The 19,531-nt window shown below is 45.7% G+C and overlaps 1 long non-coding RNA gene across 1 annotated transcript; it reads left to right on the plus strand.

Moving 5' to 3' along the window:
* Positions 1-1,028: 1,028 nt before the first annotated feature.
* Positions 1,029-6,648, plus strand: LOC142437476 (uncharacterized). The gene is made up of 3 exons (XR_012782201.1): positions 1,029-1,130; positions 2,987-3,155; positions 6,178-6,648. It is a non-coding gene; the product is annotated as an uncharacterized LOC142437476 (long non-coding RNA).
* Positions 6,649-19,531: the final 12,883 nt, after the last annotated feature.

Below are 19,531 nucleotides of genomic sequence, written 5' to 3' on the forward strand. Positions count from 1 at the left end.
GAGGCTGTGGAGGGGGTGCTCAGGTCATTCCAGTTTCCAAGCAACATTTACACTCTTTTTCTAATAACACCAATCCCATACTATACCAGGTAGGCTAGGATGCTTAGGGTACGTGACAGAGCGAACACAAAAGTACTTTACAAAGTTAATCATCTGGATGTTTACTTTCCAAATGGCTACCTCTTATCGGACTTTAAACAATAACCAGGAAAACTGGAAGTAGAACTCAAAGAGTTAACGTTCCAGCTTCCCAGATTGACTCTTCCAGAGAAAACAGTTAAAACATTCATTTCTTGGAAAGTCAGATATAAGAAACACTTAAAGCAAACTTGATGACGTGTCTCCCCGCAGACTCAAGATCAAAGGACTGTAGTCACGCTTCCACTAAGTCATTTACGCTCTCAGTCCATCAGCTGAAGCGCTGCTGTCTGCCAGGCATCCCTCTCACCCACCCAGGCCCAGTGTGGTCAAACCACTGACCTTGACTCCTGAGCCTTATGGACCTTGGCTTTTCTGACCTCCTCTTTCTGAAAGAGGAGTAGAAATCATTACCTCCGCAAGGCTTTATTTCTCCTATGGTGGACGTCACAGGAAAAACAAAAAGTTGCTATCGAGTTGGCCCCACCTCATGGTGACCTCAAGTGTGTCAAAGCTGTGCCCTCTAGCATTTTCAACGATGGGTTTTTGGAAGGAGATCCTCAGGTCTTCCAAGGTATCTCTGGGTGGACTTGAACCACCAAACTCTGGAAACAACTGAAGGTGTTCACAACTTGTGAGGCAAAGGACCTGTGTATTGCCTGAGAGAAGCAGCTGCTGAGAGAAACTTGACCTTGGCATGTCCGGGGCCATGGCTGAGAGGCATGGAGACAAAGGGTTACTGCTGTGCTTTTAGGGGAAAGTATTTCCCAGGGTGATGATGAGCGGCTGATAGTATCACTTCCTCTAAATATTTCCACTCCTCACAAGCAAAGCTGTGGGTGGGGAATTTCAGAGTTGGGGAAACTAGTAAAAACGTTACTGAAGGGCCACGGGCACTGTGCCCTCCGCTGGCTGAGATAACTAATTTGTCTCATAGAAAAGATGAATACTACAAAGATGAATACTAAAATATGCCTGCGGGAAGCCTACAGGTAAGCATTGCACAAAATTCCCTGAATTCAACAGTTCAGAGTTCTCTGAATTCAAAATTCTCAGAATTCTCTGAATTCAGAAGTTCAGGATTCTTTGAATTCTCTGAAATTTACCAAGTGACTACCACTTCAAAGAGCAATGTGCTGATCTAGAGGTGGGTGCGCTTGTGAATGAGGTATTCGCACATTATACTTTCTTTCTAAGGAGTCTCGGTGGCACAGTGGGTAAGGGCTTGGCTGCTAACTAAAAGGTCAGCAGTTTGAACCCACCAGCAGCTCCCTGGGAGAAAGATGAGGCGGTCTGCTTTCACAAAGGTGGCAGCTTTGGAAACCCCATGGTTGAGGTTGGCAATGTGTCTGTGGTCAGGTTGGCAGTGGGTATGTCTCCTTTTACAAAAGGCTCTGTGGGAGGGGAACTGGGGTTGCCAGTGAAAGCCTTCCTCAATCCGCTCACAGCCAGCATGCGCTGGCCCAGTCACACTGTCTGGGGAGTCACTCTTATCTCAGGGAGCCGTTTTTTTTCTCTCTTCTTCCCCTTCCTTTTAAGGCCCTACTTTGCTTTGATGTCTCTTTCCTCTGGCTCCCAGCCCCCTAGTCTATTCACCACTTACTCCCAATATCCACAAGGTCAGAGTCGCTGGTAATTGGACCATGGGGAGGGAAGTCTAATGCATAACCATTTGCCCACTAGACTCCATTTAACATGGATGCACCCGCCCCTCCCCAAAATACAATGTCATGGACAAATACATATGGAATCATTGTATTTATTATTAGTTCCCAAAGAGGCCAAACTGTACTATATGAGGGGCGTGGCAGTTATATAATCTGTGGTCAATTTGAGAGGATTACGGGTGAAGGGGTAGTGTGGTCTGTCAATCAGGATACAGCCAAAGAGACCTCTGTGTGGGCATGGCCTTCTCCTGAGGATTCTGGGAACTTCTGTATTCCTCCTCGGAGAGGGCGGGACATCATGTTTGGGTAAGTAGAGAGGCAGTGAAAATGAGGAAGGCCCTTGATGAGATGTATTGATACCATGGCTGTAACAGTGGGCTCAGACAGGAGGACAGTTGTGAGGATGGTGTAGCACAGGGCAGGGTTTCATTCTATTGTACTCTAAGAACAGCTGAGATAAAAGGTTGAATCCTATAGGTAGGCCTATCCATAAGCACAGCACAAAATGGATTCTAGGGAATTTACCAATTTACATGTGAGAGGGCAATGTGCTGATCTAGAGGTGAGTGCCTTGTGAGGATGAAGTATTCATGATTAGGAATAATTAACACAGATTTAAGACAGCTATTCCCTTTGTGGTGGTGATAGGGGTTGGAGGATACGATTAGGGGTATGTAAGATGAGTAATAGGTAAACGTGTACTTAAGGGTAGACTATATATATTCCTAAAAGATTATAGTCTCAGGCGCCTACAGGGTATAAACTCAATGGCAGGGAACTTTTTCCCCCTTCTTCACAGTATATGTCCTTTATAGAGTGAAATATTTGACATTATTTTTTAATTCTAAACCTAAATTTACTTGGATTTATTGTTATCTAGTTCTCACTTATTATCTCCCTGGAATGTAAAGAGACTTGAGAAGGGGCAGTTGCTTCTAGAAATTTCTCATTAGTTGACCTTCTGTTCATAAATGTCAGCTAGAAAAGCTTCTAATTTGAAGTGAACGTGAAAAGAAAAATAAATGGCTTCCTACCCCCCTGGTTCACCATGGCGACTCTGGATTGGTACTCCCTGCCGTCTAGCCATACTGACTCAGGGAGACCCTATAGGACAGAGTAGACCTGCCCCTGTAGGTTTTTGAGACTTTACGGGATTAGAAAGTGTCGTCTTTCTCCCATAGAACCGTTGGTGCTTTCCAAAGGCTGACCTTGTGGTTAGCGGGTTACCAGGACTCCTAAGAGGACACAATTGCTGTTTAATGGAAACCTGTGGCAGGCACAGGTGGCTTGGACCCTCTCCCTCCCAGAACACCCACGAGGTTCCTGGCTGACCATCACGGTGGCGCACAGGTAGGTGGGAAGGCATGGCCATGAGACTTCCCTTTTAGTCTCTCTCCTGCTCTTGTCAGACTTGTGTTTTTGCCCTTCAGACATGCTTTTTAAAGTACTATTAAGGACATGCTTTTTTTCCTCAAAGGGATCAATTTTCTCTGAATTTAAAGAAACATATTTAAAAAGAATAGCCAACACAACGTTGAAGAACAGAGTTGGAGACTAACACTGACTTTAGAGGCCACTATAAAGAACCAGCGCCCGAGTGGCGTTGTGGGCTACACATTGATCTGCTAACCACAAGGTTGGTGGTTCTAACCCACCAGACACTCTTCTGAGAATGATGAGGCTTTCTGCTCCTGTCAAGCTTTGAAGTCTTAGAAACCCACAGGGGAAGTTCCACTCTGTCCTAGAGCATGGTGATGAAACAGAAACAACTTGATGGCAGTGAGTTGGAGGTTTTTAATATAAAACCCTGGTGGAATAGTGGGCTGCTGTCCACAAGGTCAGCAGTTTGAAACTCAGCAGCTGCTCCTCGGGAGAAAGATGACTTTGTACTCCTACAAAGAGTCAGAGTCTCTGAAGTGCACGGGGGAGGTCTTTCTTGTCCTCTGAGGTCACTGTGAGTCAGAGTGGACCAGACGGCAGTGACGGACAGTGTGGTGTCCTTGAGAAAACAAATGGCCGAGGAGAACAGCACAGAGTGTTCAGCAGCAGGGCCATGTCAGGATAGCCAACAGCTCTCAGACAAAGGGGCAAAGGGAACTCAACGAAGAAACAGGTCTTCAATAAATGGAGCCAGACAAACCGGGCATCCATATGAAAAAAGAAAAAGAATCTAGATGCAGTCATGAGCGCTTTTCACCACAATGAACTTAAAATTGACCGTAGACCAGAACGGGAAACACACAATTATAAAATGTCTAGAAGACAAAGTAAGAGAACAAAGCCCTCGGTGCCCTTAAATATGGCACTGTGTTTTAGATACAACACCGAAACGCAGATCCATGATAGAAAATTTTGCTAAGCGGGACTTTCGATGAAAATTTTTATTTTAAACCTTTGCTTTATAAAACACATTATTCAGGCACCGAAGAGACGCAAACTGGGAGAAAATATTTGCAAAACATGTATCTATATCTAAAATTTACCATGAACCCTTAAAAGTAAACACACACACGATAAAATAACAGCTCACTTATAAAATGAGCAGACATCATCATATAAGATGTATGCATGGCAAATAAGCATATAAAAAGAGGCTCAGCATTATGAGCCATTAGGAAAATGCAAATTAAAACTCAATTAGATATCATGACACACCTATTGTGTTCGTGAGTGGCCCAAATGGTTGATCACTCAGTTACCAGCCCAAATGTTGGCAGTTCAAACCTACCCAGAGCTTTCCAAAAGACCACAACCTAAAAACTCGATGGAGTCCTATTCTACATTCCCAGGAGTAGGAATTGACTGGATGGTAAGTAACAACAATAACATGCCTCCTACCCACAGCCATCACACTGATTCTGACTCTTCAATGAACCCGATAGGGTAGGGTAGGACTGCCCCTTTGAGTGTCTGAGACAGTAAATCTTTTTGGAAGCAGACAGCCCATCTTTCTTCCAAGGAGAGGCTGGTGGGTTTGGGCACCTTGCAGTTATCAGCTCATTGTGTGACCCACCATGTCACCAGGGTTCCTGAACACCCCGATTAGAAAGACAAAAATCCAAAATACTGGTATCACCGATGCTGGTGAGGATATGGAATAACAGGAACCAGCCTCATTGCTGGGGGCAAATTGCTGCTTTCAAAGGCAGTTTGACAATTCCTTACAAAGCTAAACATAGCTTACATGTGTCAGCATGACTATACTCAAGCAATCCTGCTTCCTAGTATTTACCCCAAATGGATTAAAAACGGATGTCCACTCACAGAGCTACACACAAATTATTACAGCAGTTTTATTCCTAACCGCCCAAAGCTGAACACAATCAAGGTGCATTTCAATAGCCGAATGAGTAAGCAAACTGTGGGACAAGAAGAAGGAAAAAGGCATTCTTAGGGTAGTAGAGCAATCCTGTAAGATACTGCAACGGGCATATCATATTAAGAATTTGTCAAATCCTCTAGAATTTCACAACAAAACAAGGGATAGCTGATGTATGATATAGACTTTAGTTAATCACAAAATACTAATATTTTTTCATCAACAATAACAAATATGCTAGAGGAATGCAAGATGTGAATAATAAAGAGGAATGGCATTCAGTAGAAACTCTGTACTATTTGTTCAAATTTTCTGTAAATTCCACTAAAAACAAGTTGCTCAGTAAACAGTGAAACAAAACAATAATATTGAAGTTACTAAAGTAAGAAAAAATAATATTATTACGGTTACCCACCAGTTCCCTACTGATGGCTGATAGCCCAAGGTATCGTTTTTCTTTGTTAGAGAGGTAAGTGAACCAGAGTTAGAGGGGTGTCCAAAGTGAGGCTGTAGATAAAACTTTCTTCTAGATTTAATCAGCAGGATAAAAAGAAATGACAGGGAAAAGTTTTCTTTCCTAGTGACTCTTATACGATGATCAATGAAATTTGGATTGAATGAGCTGCAGGGGAAGCAACTAAGCAGAAGGAAGCTAAAACCGCCTTGGAGCTGATTCCAGATCATGTGGATCAGAGTAGAACTGTGCTCCACAGGGCTCTCAGTAACTATTTTTCAGGAGAAGTAGATCATTAGGCCTTTCTTCCAAGATGTCTGGGAGATGTCTATGAATCTCCAGCCTTTCAGTAAGTAGCCAAATGGATTAACCCTGCATACTACCCATGGACCAGCAAGCAATAGGAACACAGAAGTCATTTGTAGTATGTAGTCGTTACATAATCTGGTGTCAACTTGTGACTATTAAGAGTGAAGGGGTGGAGTTTAGGCTGTCAATCAGGTCGCAGCCTGATGACCTCATTTGGAGGCACAACAGAGATAAATAGCTCTTTGGAACCTAGACCCACACTCTCTCTGCTTCATATTCCTGATGACAAGCCACATGGAGCTACGCTGATGGAGCCAGAGCCCTGGAGCTGGAGGAGCCACGTGAAGACCCACACCTGTGCCGAGATGTTTCCACCACCACCACAGGATCCACAAGGATTTCCACTCACTGGCCTGTGATCTTTCTGCATTTGGCATGTGTGAGTCTGAAGAGGAATTTATGGACTAATATTGACATATGAGGTAATATCAGACTTATGAACTTGATCTAAACTGGGCTGGGATGTTTTCTTCATGTACAATTGCTCTTTGATACAAAGTTCTCTCTTACACCCATGAGTGTTTCTGTATTTGTTTCTTTAGTCAACTAAAACTAACACATAATAGACTGTGCGAAGTGTAAGGAGTTCTCTTGCTGATGAGACCTTGCCCTGGCTCAAATTCCATTGCAGAATGAGATAAGAAAGACTTTTCTCCACTGTGTCTTTGAATGGACATAAAAACAGAGGTGTTGGACGTCAAATGGAGTTGATCACAGGGGGACGAGGATAGACTATTTGAGAGCCCACTGCATTGTATAGCAAAGTGTCTTAGCGTCAGCCCCCCAGAAGCATACCCTGCTATGGGATTTCCAGCACAAATCATTTAAGAGATGATTCCCAGGAAACACTGGCGAGGGAAAGGGGGGTGAGAACAGAAGGGAAGGAATCTGTCAAGAGTGCATTAACAAGCCAATCATGAGGCTGTGGTGATACAGTGGGAGGATGCTTGCCTTCCATTTGGGAGGGCTGGTTTTCATTCCCAGCTCATGTAGCTCAAATGCAGTCACCGCAGAGGTCAGTAGATGCTGTGCGTTGCGGTGGTGCTAAACAGGTTTATTCAGCAGTGCTTCTAGAGCAGGCAATCTACTTGTGAAACTCCCCATGGATCACCATGATCCAATCCACAAGCGACCATGGAGATAGTACCAGGCCAGTCAGCATTGTGCTCCCCTGTGCAGAAGTTCACCCAGGATCAGGGGTCAACTCCAAAGCAGCTAACAGAAGCACCAATGCAGGTGTAACAAGCCAGCTACCACTGTGGGAAACGGGAGCACTAGCCTGTGGGGGAAACCAGGAGACAGTCAATGACACCCCCAAGGGCTCAGGATGCTGGGCTAACTCTATCCCACTGGCCACTCCCAGAGGAGTCCATTGCCGAGTATTTTCGATCTGCATCATAGGTAATTGCCAAGGCCTCTTCCAGCTTGGAGAAGGTGTCAGATCATGACATTTCAGACCGTGATGTGTGAGAGCTGTGGGCAGAGCAAAGAGAGCTTCTACTATGGCTCTATTAGTGTAGTGCTGTTAGGTGCCCTTGGGTGATTTTGGACTCAGTGCTACCCTGTGTCACGGAGGAGAACCATTTTCTAGGCAGTCTTCCATACTAGAGCGGAAGCCGGGTATTTTCTCCGACTGTTTGGCCTTTTTTGTTGAGAGACTTCAGAATGTGTTATCTTCTTTACTCCTTGGCAGAGCCCTTCAGTGTCATTTCTCACTGTGGACACACCGAGGGAGAAGCACCATGCGATGATACTGCTCCCGTATCATTATGGACACCTTGGTGTACCAATGGTCTTCTCGGACAGCTCAATCTCCTCCACTTGCCATTTAAATGCTAGGCCCCCAGAGGTTCAATCCTAAGCCACCCCGCTTTCCACCCCCTCATTTGGTCTCTCTCTCTCTCTCTCTGCAATAGTACCCATAGACTCAATGACCTTGTTCATGAGAAGGAATCCAAAATGTATGCTAAGGACCCTCTGCCCTCGGCTCTGACCACTGTCTGCAAAGGTGAGTCCCAAACTGGGCTCACCCTGGCTGGGTCCTCCTCCGGTTTTTACCATGACCATCAGGCAACACCACCACCCACTTGGATGACCACACCAACTACTTGAGGAAATTCTGCAACACTTCCCCCTCATACTTCTTGCCTGTCAACCAACAAATCCTCTTGATGGTCCATTAAAAAAGAGAAGATAAAACAGTAGAGTCAAATGACTGTGTGCGTCAAAGGAGGATTGCGTTCCTGAGGATATTCAACGGTTGGTTTTTTTTTAGAAACTGATCATCATGCCTTTCTTCTGAGGGACTTGGGCCTCCAACCTTGAGGTCAGTAGCCTTGCTCGTGGACTGTTTGAATCACCCAGGAATTCTCTTCTAAAGAACGCTTTAGGATGTCTCCTTCCATCTCTGCTGCCTCACCCTGGTCTGCGCTCTCAGAGAAACCCTTGCCGGGTGACAGCATCAGCCTTCCAACTGGTTTCCCTGTCTACAGCTTTGGTTCTTTCCAAGCCATTCTCCACCCCAGCCAAATGAGCCCAAAACAAAGCAGGTCTGATCAAACCACCTTCTGTGTTCCCCAGCACCATCTTTAATGCCACGCATCTGATGTAGACTCATTTCTCTGGGCTCATCTTGAGCCCCACTGGCCTCAATTTTGCCAGACTCTTCTGCAGTCTCCATGGTGGAGCTCTGTCTAGGATGTTGCTTCTGCCCGGAGCCCCAGATGCTCGTTTGCCTCCTGACTCCCATGTTGTTTTCAGTTCTCATCACTCTCTTCCTCATGGAAACCTCCCTGATGCTCATTTCAGACCAGCTTCCCCCAACGAGCCTCAGATTCCTCCCACAGCTTGAAATTCTACTTCTGTGCAGCTATTAACAGATCTCAGCCTCTCCTCGATTGGAAACAGGAGCAATGTTCATTTTGATCCATGTTATATAAGTTTCGATGACTCAGTGATGATGAGACAGTAAGTACACAATACTCACTGACATCTAGTTAATTCTAACTCACAGGAGTGAGTGGGTCTGCCCCTCCGTGATTGACCACCTTTAAAGCCGCAGAGAGCTGCATCTTACCTTCATGATGCGGGTAGACGCCATGTGCTGCTGCTTTGGTTCATAGCCACAAGCTTACCCCCGGCGCCACCAAGACTCGTCACTGAACTCCAAACCAAGCTGGACCCAGTGCCATCGAGTCGACTCCAAGTGTTCAATAAGCATTTAACCAAACAAATGAACAGGAAATAGGGAAAGTCTAATTCAAAACTGATTTCAGAGCCCGAACGTTCCCACCTGTCCTCTTTGCCCCATGGTTAGAATGAAGTGTTTCCCTGGCAAAACCAAAACTTGGAGAACAAGGGAAATGAGGAGGAAAATCCCTGGACGGCCTTGTAGGTAGCAGTCCCCAAGTCTCAGGAATTCTGCTCCTAGCTCAGGGGAAAAGATAGTTCACCAGACTCTAGAGAGCTTTAAACTAACCGATAGGCGATAACTTATCATGGTGTTGGCCACAGGCTCAAGGCAACCCCTACACCCTGCCCCATCCAATTGCAGATGGGATCACTGGACTCCAGACAGTTTGCACTGGCAGCTTTTCTGACCTAGATCACCAGTCCTTTCTTCCTCGTTTAGCTTACCCTAGGAACATGTTCAGCATCACAGCAACAAGCATACCTCTACTGAAAGATGTGTCCAGTACTGCTCATGAGCCAGACAAATAAAGTATATAACACGCCACACACGAGAGAGAGAGAGAGAGAGAGAGAGAGAGAGAGAGAGAGAGAGAGAGAGAGAGAGAGAGAGAGAGAGTTAAGCCAAAAAAACATTGCCACTAAGGCTCTAGTTCATACACGCACACGTTTATTTTTTAAAAGTGCTGAAATATGTCTTTGCCAACATTGGACGGCTGCAGGTAAGTCACCTTGGTCATATACCTGTCCTTGTCTCCTTAGGGTGCCTTCCAAAAGAGGAAAGGTTAATCAAAGCTGGCTTCCAAGAGGATCTGCTGACCCAGTTAAGTTCAAGGCAGATCCATCTCAGACAGTTATAGTGACTGTTTTGGGGGTAGATTTTCTAGAAGGGAACAGGGTGATCATGGTGACTTTTTCAGAAGAAATTTTAAGAAAATTAACAATTGCGTTGGTAGGGGAAAAGGCCAGGAGAGTTGAGCTGAGGTGTTTGTTTTTCTTTCTATTTTTGTTTTGGTTTTCCCCATTGTAACAATGCACCTGCTTATTCTTTGGGGGTAGCCAGAGCTGTCGTCTGACAATGTGGGAGGAAACCTGAACCCCCAACCCACAGCGCTGATGGTTCCCCTTCAGACTGTTTGTTGTTGTTCTTACAACACCGAGAACGTTTGAAATGGACACAATTGGAGTCCTGGAGGATGCTCAACCCACTAATTTGACGTGGGGCAAAATCAAAGGGTCCAGAAGTCTTCAGGGATGGGTGGAAGCGACGGAAAGCCTGCCTTCAAAATATATAGCGAGAGGATATGCTGAGAGAGAACTGCTTCGCATTTTGATGTTTCTGTTAAATAAAGGCTTTTTATTGCGTTGTAATACTTTCTGACTTACCCTCAGTTACTCGTTTTAAAGTTTACTTTAGCAAGATGAAACTTAGCCTCCGGTCCTTGGAGAAAAGCAGCTGAATGAATTAAGGAGTTAAGCGATCCAGAGAACAACAGTCCAGCTGGGGCCAATAGGCAGAAGCCCCTTCCAGATCCCCACTCCTTCCTCATTGAGAGGCATTCTCTGAGAGGTGGAGAAAAATCAAGGGCCCCTTCACCCTGAAATGTAAGTGACTCCCCGTTCCCTACACACCTGACATTATTTGAGAACAAGAAGCGAAGATCTTTGCAAGTCAGCTGCCTGGAGGCAGTAGGGAGAGGGGAGGAAGCCTTTACACACAGCACACCAGGAAGCACCAATCCAGAAAGGGTTAAGAAGTCAAAATCACGCAGAGCTTAAGGTTTAAGGTTCCAACCAGCAAGTCCAGGGTAGACCTGAAGGAGAACCAGAGTCACCTTTCCATTCTCTGGGGCAGGTTGCACTCCTCCCAGACGCAGGCAAGGGCGGTAAGCATGAGGAGTAGCACCCGATGGGTGACATCGGCCAGGAAGTAGGGGAGTCCGAGGAGAGTGGCCCCCACCCCCACTTCCGGCCCAGCAAGTGGGTGAGAACTCACCCCAGAAGAGTCCCGCTGCTGGAGGTCCATCGTGCCTCCCAGGTGACCTGGTCCGCTTGCGGGGGGGGGGGGGGGGGGGGGGGCAGGCAGGTGGGGCCAGCCGGGCCCTATTGCAGGCTTCTCAAGGCAGCGCTGAGCTTTCTCCACTGAGAGACCACAAACTGAGTGTGTGATTGGCGCAGCGTGTGTGCGTTTTCCTTCCGGTTGCTGTGAAACGATGTTGTCTCAGGTCATTTCCTCTCTGAGCCCCTTCTTCTTCTCTTTTCTTTTTGGCTTCTCCCCCGACAGACCTTTGGGTGCACTGGAGCTGAAGATGCCTTGTAGTTTAGACATGGGTAAGGCACCTTAATTAAAATCTGCCCCATTTTCTAGTTTTAGAAAGATGGGGTGATCGTTAAATGCTCAGCCAGTGACGTCGTCTGTGATGTATCAGTGGCATGACTCCCTTGTCAGCTGCACTGAGCCCCAAAGCTGGCCACCCGGATGGAATGGAGATTTTGTGATTTTACGGACACACTAGGTTCCAGAGGATTCTACTATACATTGACACAGGGATGTTTCAAGGGGCTATGTAACCAATTTACCAAGCAGTGCAAAAGATGTCTGAATCCTTGGGTGGCACAACCAACTCAGTAGTTGGCTAACAACGGAAAGGTTGGTGGTTTGATTCTAGCTGGAAACATCAGAAGTAAGGTCTGGCCACATACTTCTTTTTGTTGTCAATGACACCTTATTTTACTTTTCTGTTTGGTTTTGGTTTTTTACAGTTTTATTGGCACTTCATGTATCATACAATTCGATAGTTCAAGCATGTCAAGAAGATCAAGTTCAATCATTACCACATCAATTTTAGAACTTTTTCTTCTTCTTTGTATTCATTATTATTCATGTATTTTTAATATTTCTGCAAAAATATACACAAAAATTCTCCAATTCTCCATGTATAATTCAGTGCCATTGATTACACTCTTTGTGTTGTACACCAGTTAATGATGTTGTTCTGCCCCCATTAAAATTAACTCCCCAAGCAAAAACGCTTCCTCCTTTACCTATGGTAACCATCGGTTAAGTTTGGCTTCTTTTAGTAGTTTTATTGATATGATATTAGCACATCATACACATCTATGGTTAAGTCAAGTTTAAAAAGAGTTGCACACACATCATCACAATCCATTTTAATGCTCTCTTTCCCTCCCGCATTCATTAATTGCTCCCCAATTCTCCCCCATTCCCCCCAAACCATCGCATCGGTTATTGTCTCTGCATCTCCTCCTTCTGTGCTTCATAAACTGGGAACCTGAACAGAAATAATAAAAACCAAAACCAAAATGAAACAGAAAGAAATAATAATAATAATATAATAATAAAGAGTAAGAATGAAAAGACCTCCAACATTTTTAAAAGCCAGAGAAGAAATTTCGGTCATGGAACAATGGAGAAATATTTGAGCCTAGAGCAAACTCAAGTTGGGTCAAGAGAGAGTATTATACTGACCTAGTATTTATTATACCATGGTCCGATCCACCATAATCCAGTTTACAATATCTCGGTCTGATAGTAAAGCTGGCCGAATCCCTTGCTGTGGCTAGAGGGGATCTGCCAGAAGCTGAATCTGACTAGATACTCTGCAGATGGATTTGGGGTTCCCAGTGTCCTCCAAATGGGGTGTTCACAATTTAAGCTCTGATGGTTTTCCCTTCATCCTATTTGGATTTTGTTAACGTCATCTTTGGATCACACAGGCTGATGTCCTTCTTCGATGTGGACTTAGTTGACTCCTCAATTAGATGACTGCTTGTTTGAATACAAGCCTTTAAGGCCCCAGACACTATCCCAATTGATAGCGGGCACCATCTGCTTTCTTCACCACACTTTGCTGTAGCACCCTCATCTTCAGTGATCACTTCTTGAAGGTGAGCATTGAGCAGGGCCATGCTATAAGAACTGTTTTGGATTGGGACTAGAATTACATGAGAGCCCAGAATCCATTTGCCTGTCCCCGGGTTATGAACGACTCTGGTTTACTCTGTGGTATGGTTTTTACTTATGACAAAAACCCAAACCCAAACCAACAACAACAACAAAAGAAAACAATAACAAACAAACAACCCACCCCCCAAGGGAAAAAACAAAACATTGTCAATCATCCCCCTAGGGTATAAGCCTATTGCACTGATAATATCAATAACTTTTCCAATGGCATAGAATTTTAAATACTATTCATATGAGGCATTTATTTGAGTATAGCCCAACTGTGAGCTGCAGTCCATGAGCTGTTACTTTGTACAGCTCGATTTCTTGATTGATCGAGATCTGTTTACACTGAGCATGGGGCTTGGTGCTATGGGCAAATTTCCTGAATCATTTCTTACAAGGGTTGGCCCTTGACTCTCAGATTAATACCTGTCATATCAATACAAGGGGAGCATTGAGGCACTAACTCTATGCTGGTTCTGGGGCCCCTTTCATTGGATACCCACTAAACCAGGGGTCCCAACTAAGGTCCTATTACTGGCATTTCCAAAGTCTTGGGTGGGTGTGGGGGGGCACCTTCTGATTCCTCTCCCATCAGGGTATTTCGGTTCTAAGTCCAAGGGTACAGGTAGTTTTGAGGTAGGGCCCCATTCGTTCTGTGGGGCTTCCATGCCAGGTCCCTCGGGGGACCCTCTCCTTCTGAAAGATCACAGTCCCTGGAACCTTCTGGAGCCCAATTCTGCCCTGACACCCACGGGGGGCCAACAGTCAGAACACCGGTGGCGGGGCTGTGTGGAAACCTAGAGTGGAGCTTATGGAAACTTGAAAGCCACCTTCCCAAACCCTTTGTCTCCTTCTCTCTGTTTCTGAGGGGCAGACAAATGGATAGGCCCCGAGACAGAAATGCCTGGCTACCATTTTAAAGCTTTCATCTGTTTGTGCCTCAGACTCTGCGTCTGTCAAGTGGGAATGATGCTGTTTCTAACTCATAGGACTATTGTGAGACATGGAATAAACTGATAAATGCAAAGCACTTACAGGGCGCCTGGCACAAATAAATAAGCCCTGAGTATAAAGGAACCACAGTGGACTAGTGGTTACCTTTGGGGCTGCTAACTGCAAGGTCAATAGTTTGAAACCACTAGCCGTTTCCTCAGGAAAAAGACAAGGCTTTCTACTCCTCTTAAGAGTTTTCCTCTTGGAAACACACAGGGGTAGCTAATCTCTATCCAACAGGGTCACAGTGAGTCAGCACTGACTCCACCATGGCAGTGAGTTTGGTTTTGGGTGAGATCTGAGTATAAAAGAGCCCTGGTGGGGCTGTGGGTTGTCCGGTTACAAACCACAAGGCCAGCGGTTCAAACTCACCAGCTGCTCCTCAGAAGAAAGCTGGGCCTGCAGGGTCACCATGAGTCAGAATCGCCTTGAGGGCAGTGGGTAGAGGTGTTTGCTGTTGTTATTGGTGACACATTTCTGTTATCACCTGGAGATGCTGCTTTTCCTTTCTTTTCTTCACTTCCTACTCCTTCCTGGTGCCTGGAATAATTGGGGGAATAAAGGGTGAAGAGAAAGAGACAGTTTGAACATCAGATGCTCCCAAACAAGCCGGGGGTACCCATGTTCCTGTTTCCACCACCCACATCGGAGCAGGGCTGCCCTTGGCCCAGCCCTTCATCTTCATGTCTGCTCTGCACATGTGCCACACTGCATCTTTATGTTTAGAGCATTGTTAGCCTTTACTTTAATGTCCTTTAAGAGTTCTCTGAAAGTCTGATTTACTGCCTTTATTTAAAACTATTTGAGTTGCTTTGAGTTTTACTATGTAACACTCTGCCCATAAGAAGACACCACATTTAAATAAACGCACACACAGCTTAATCGATTGTACAACTGGACTATCTAAGTTAATCAACGGGAGCATCTAGACCCATCGTCACATGTAAGTGAGAGCTGTCAGGGTGGCCAGCAGTGCTTGTGGTGAAAGTATCACTGAGGTTCATTCTTTAGTTCGTTCTCTCTCTCTCTCTCTCTCTCTCTCTCTCTCTCTTTCTTTCTTTCTTTCTTTCTTTCTTTCATTCTCTCTCCTTACAAGCCATTCTTGAGGACATGCTGTGTGTCAAGGACTATTGTGGAATTGAACTAGAATTCTATCCTTAGTTCCGAAGGTTTTTGCACCGTAGAGTGGGTTGTTCGTTGGAAATTCACGGTGACAGAGGAGAAATCCAAACCGTACAGATTTCTCAGATATGTTTTTCTATGCATTTTTCCATGATACCATAGCAGATCAGGTAATACTTTCTCCATTAAGACACGAATTGGTTTAAATTTAAGAGAAAAAAAGGACAGTTACACAGTATAACTCAAATGCTAACAACACATTAGCTTGTGTTAAAGTCTGAGCTGTATCATTTTCTTTTTCCTATCTCTCCAGTCAGTGGTACTCTGGAGAGGCTGACCACCTACGCTTGGGCTGCGTTTCAATACAGTACTTGATGTGGCCACTGTATTATTTTTAATTCTGCTTTTTCATTTGCATGCGCATGGCATTTCCCCATCTTGTTCAGGCTGGGAATTCCATTGTCGAGTTCTTTAGAATGAAGAGAGAGTTAGCAGTCTGAGTAAACCAGAGCACAGAGACATCATCCCAAATCCGATCAGGCTTGATTTAGGAAAACGTTAAATATCCGCCCCCACCTTGGAAAGACATGGGTTTTCTATGTCTGTCTTTCGATTTAGGCGGTCTTAGGCTGTTGCTGTTTCCTTTTCTTTTTGCCTGTGTGCACGTGCACTTTCTTTTTTGCTTTTTCGTCCTGATTATCGGTTGCTTATGCCACGTGTCAACAATCTAGCAAACCACAGATGGTTCTGACAAAAAGCAAACAGCTGTAGTTTCTAATCACTGCATCCCATGAAGGCAGTGTTTACATGTTCTTATTTATTTAAAGTGTCCTCCTAGCTATTTTAATTAGCTCCCGCATGCCATCTCAGTTCGTTGGAATCTCGGCCAGCACCGCAGAATGGTTTATAACTACCTGTTAAGCAGTAGCCAACCCCTGACAACTGTTTTGAATTTGTCATCGTGTTGGTCCAAGAGGCAACTGCTGTGTGGAATGGAGGAAGCTGGGAGTGGGGATACGGAGAGGTGGGGAGAATTGGGGTAAATACTGAGAAGATAAACCGGTTGAAAACTCTGCGGCCAAGGTGGGGTGTGTGAGTGTGTGTTCATAATTCCATTTGTTTTCCTCATTTCCTTCTATGATGGACTACAGTCTCAGCCATAGGAAATCAGTTGCCCCCTGAGGAATTTAAATGAATATACCCAGAAATTGGTTTGGCCAGTGTTTAGAGCAAAGTTGTCTCTGAGTATAATGCATGCCTCATCCCTGTTTGGGGATGGGAGTGGTTTTTATTTCTAAATGAGGAAGTCAGAGCTTAAAGGGATTCTGTAACCATTCAGAACTTGTAAACTCCTCTGGGGGGTTGGTGGGCATTCTTGATATTCTGCTCTCCAAAATACTAAGCCTGCCCTCAGGAAGCTTGTAGCTCAGTGGGGAAGGACTTGAGCGGGCTGACTGTTTCCATTGGTGACTCACCCATGATTTCAAAAGCAGTCATTGAACATGTACTATGATAAAAGTAAAAAGTAAATCAGAATGACCTCCTTCCCCTAAAACAGAGGACAATGCATTAGATGCTGCAAAATGAGCCTTCCTCAAGATCCCGGTCTGCTTGCTCTCAGCTTAGCAAGGCCTACGGTTACCATGGAGTTGACTGCATCCTGGAGATCCCGTGTGTGGCACAGTACAACTGCGCTTGCCTGGGCCTCCCATGGCTGATTTTTCAGAGACATCTCCAGGCCTTTCCCCAGAGGCACCTCTGGGTACACTTGAGCCTCCAACCTTTGGGCAAGCAGCTAAGTGCTTTTCTCTCTGGCTTATTAGAAAATATCTTTGCCTTCCACATATTCTATACAGTCCTGCTGTCTCTAGCCAGAACCTCACATCCTGCGATTTCAGGAACACGTCTATCTTGATTTCCGTGTTCTTGGTCTGGCTCGTTTTCAGCCTGGGCTGGAAGATCAATACACTTCCTTCACTACTCCAGAGTGAGTCCTTCTCACTGACTGAGCAAAGTCGCCGAAGGGCTGTTCGTCCCACTCCATTCTCCTTCAGGCCTCAGGCATCTTTGCGTTCATCTCCCACTGACTACCTGCCAGGTCTTTGACAGCGTCAGTCCACACTTTTCTCGTGGTCCACAGACTTGGGCCTACCTCTTCGCCCTGGCCATACCAATGCCAAGAGCTGGGGTGGGCTCTTTGTGCACGTTGATCTCCCCTGTAGCACTCCATCCTGCTCCCCGGTCCCTGCTCATTCTTCAGTCCTTGGGCTTCAAGCACCACCACTTCATTCCCAGTGACAGTCATCACTCTCACCGAACTACACTGACTGCCATCGAGTCGAAGCCGAGTCACAGCGACCCTGGAGGACAGGGTAGAGCTGCTCCTGTGACTTTCTGAGACCGTGACTCTTTACGGGAGTAGGAATCACGACTCTGTCCCGTAGTAATCATGACTATTTTAAACTCTCTTACTAGGAAGTCTCTAGTTCACAGAACTACTGTCTGGAGAAACAGCACTGTGACGATGGAGTACTGTGTCACCGCGGCTAGCCTATACTGCCCAGTTGTTTGGTCACACATTATTTTAGTTGCTGTCACAAAGTAGTTGCGTGTGATTGATCTCGTCAAGCAGATTACTGTCCAGGCTATGTGGGGGCCTCAATCCATTAGCTGAAGACTAAGAATAAAAAATGGAGATTCTGCCTCCACATTATGAAGACATCTTGCCAGAAAAAAATCTCTCTCCCTTCACCATTCTCGTTGCCTGACCTACAGATTTGGTCATGAAAGTCTGCAGGAGTTTCAAGTCTGTCACCTGGTGAGGTAGTTGGTTTACTGTGCCAACCTGGCCAATAAACACATATGGGGTTAATTGAAGGACGGAGGGATAAATGGCTCGGTGAGTCTCGCCTTTTGAGTTCTCGGTCTCTTGCTTGGTGATGGTCGGACCAGGATGCAACTGCCTTAGCCAGTTCCCTCCTTCAGCTGGCAAGGCTCATTCCTGCAAGACATCCCTGAGGAGAAGTCACATGGACCTACTCCGATGCAGCCCTGGGTGCTGGAGCAGCCTTGTGGTCTAGACCCCTGCCAGTGCTGAGATGCTTACACGTTCACTGATTCTGTTTCCTCCTGCAGTTGGCGTCTTTGTGTGTGTTTTGTGAGATGGAGGAGGATTTTGTGGATTGGTGTTGGACATATGGGTTAATGTTGGACTTGTGGGCTTGGGTAGCACTGGGTTGGGATGTTTTCTTGATGTGCTCTTAACCTTTATATAAAACTCTCTTATACATGAGTTTCTGTGGATTTGTTTCTCTAAAGTACCCAGACTAACACACCTGGCCTATGGATCTTAGCCTTGTCAGTTCCCCCTTCCACCCCATCCCCAACACTCAGATGAGTCAATTCCTTGAAGTAAATCTCCTTTCTTCTTTTTCTCTCTCTTCACCTATCCAACCACACACACACCCTTCCATCTGTCAACTCTTCCATCTCCCTCTCTCTCTGTCTTGCTGGTTTTGTGTGTGTTTGTTTTGAAGAAGCCTGACTCAAGCAGACCCCTAATGGAGCAAAAGAAATACAGGCTGTGCATGTGTTTTAAGAGGGAGCTGATAAACTAAAAGACTGGTCTGCTGGAGGCATTCAGGCCACTCAGGCATCTGGCAGGCACTCGTATCTCCTTTACTTATCTGTATCCTGCTTGCCTGTCCTCCAAGGGTCGCTGGTGTGTCGTGGGCTGCAAGTTGGGCTGCTAACCACGAGTCCACAGTTTGAAACGACCAGCCACTCTGAGGGAGAAACATGGGGCTTTCTACTCCCATAGTAGGGTCACTATGAGTCAGAATTGACTCTCTGGCAGTGAGTTTGCTTTGGTTTGGGGGGGGGGGACGCCTGTCCTTTCTTGGATGACCTCCATTCTTGACTTCCTGTACCATAACTGAGAAAATGGTTTCCGTGTTGAATTTTGGTTGATTTTAAAATTACATTTTTAATTGTATAAGCAATCCATTGATTTTGCAAAGGCTCAACATAGAAGAGAAGGCCATAAACGGGCCTTTCACCAGGAGTGTTCCTCTCAGTGCTCTTCCCTGCCGTCTTCACAGTTCAGTGCTGCCATCTCTGGGGCACGGAGCCCACCAGGATGTCGTCCACGCACTTCCCTGAGTGTGACTCTATGTAGCTGCTGCCAGTCTGCACCTGTGCATGCATACCACTGGCCCCTTGGGTGTGCTCAGGCACACAACTGGCCGTGAGACTGAACCCGTGGTGTGACACCTGGTTTCGGAGGGAACTAGGACACTGCCGCTCTG

This window comes from Tenrec ecaudatus, chromosome 1 (assembly GCF_050624435.1).
Source record: "Tenrec ecaudatus isolate mTenEca1 chromosome 1, mTenEca1.hap1, whole genome shotgun sequence".
Taxonomy (NCBI): domain Eukaryota; kingdom Metazoa; phylum Chordata; class Mammalia; order Afrosoricida; family Tenrecidae; genus Tenrec; species Tenrec ecaudatus.